The sequence below is a fragment of the Branchiostoma belcheri genome, unplaced genomic scaffold, assembly GCF_001625305.1.
Source record: "Branchiostoma belcheri isolate BF01 breed outbred unplaced genomic scaffold, Haploidv18h27 scaffold61, whole genome shotgun sequence".
Lineage (NCBI taxonomy): Eukaryota > Metazoa > Chordata > Leptocardii > Amphioxiformes > Branchiostomatidae > Branchiostoma > Branchiostoma belcheri.
In genome coordinates this window covers 1,754,379-1,755,332 of record NW_017804254.1, presented here as the reverse complement: position 1 = coordinate 1,755,332, position 954 = coordinate 1,754,379, and the positions used below count along the sequence as shown (strand labels likewise).

The following is a 954-nucleotide window of genomic DNA, read 5'->3' as shown; positions in this document are numbered from 1 at the left end:
ATACTTCTGCATTCTGTTTTTGGATATTAAGTGGTCGTCTGACAGTCCCAAAAATAAGCATCATTTGGAACCACAAAGTCACTGTGTACATTTGAGCATGCATCCCAACACACATCAGTAACATCAGTTAAACAAATTACAACACACGTCAGTAACACACATCCCAACACACATCAGTAACACACCTCAGTAACACACATCAGTAACACACATCCCAACACACATCAGTAACACACATCAGTAACACACATCCCAACACACATCAGTAACACACATCAGTAACACACATGCCAACACACATCAGTAACACACATCCCAACACACATCAGTAACACACATCCCAACACACATCCCAACACACATCAGTAACACACATCCCAACACACATCAGTAACACATATCCCAACACACATCCCAACACACATCAGTAACACACATCCCAACACACATCAGTAACACACATCCCAACACACATCAGTAACACACATCAGTAACATGTTTATTTCTACAGGCCAGAGACACGTGGTACAAGGGTATCCTACAGGCCATCCCCAGGGACGACCCCTACCATCACATCACCAAGGTGATCGAGGCCAGCCGTGTGCACCTGTTTGACATCATGACTCAGTACAGAGCCATCTTCTCCGACGAGGACCCTGTCATGTCCACCATCCAGGACAACTCACCCAGCGAAGGGGCTCTGTTCTATGGCTGGGTGGTTCAGAAGGTACAGAAGCTGCATGTCTTATTCGTTGTCTTTCCATTGATGCAGCCAGAAAATTCATCAATTATGAATATGATTGAATTACAAAATGTCAACTTTGACCAATTGCTCATGTTGTAAGGTCACATGTCCTCAGCAGTATTACTATAGGCTGAAGCACACAAGAGCTATCTACCATCCAAAATTCGTGACCCTAACATGTCTAGATTTCAGATACCAAAACCAGAATT

At 43.7% G+C, this 954-nt stretch overlaps 1 protein-coding gene across 3 annotated transcripts in view; it reads left to right on the top strand.

Annotated features, from left to right (window-relative positions):
* The window catches only part of LOC109482875 (conserved oligomeric Golgi complex subunit 8-like), a 25,465-nt gene that overhangs the window by 14,424 nt on the left and 10,087 nt on the right, over window positions 1-954 (top strand). The gene's annotated exons all lie outside the window — the stretch shown is intronic.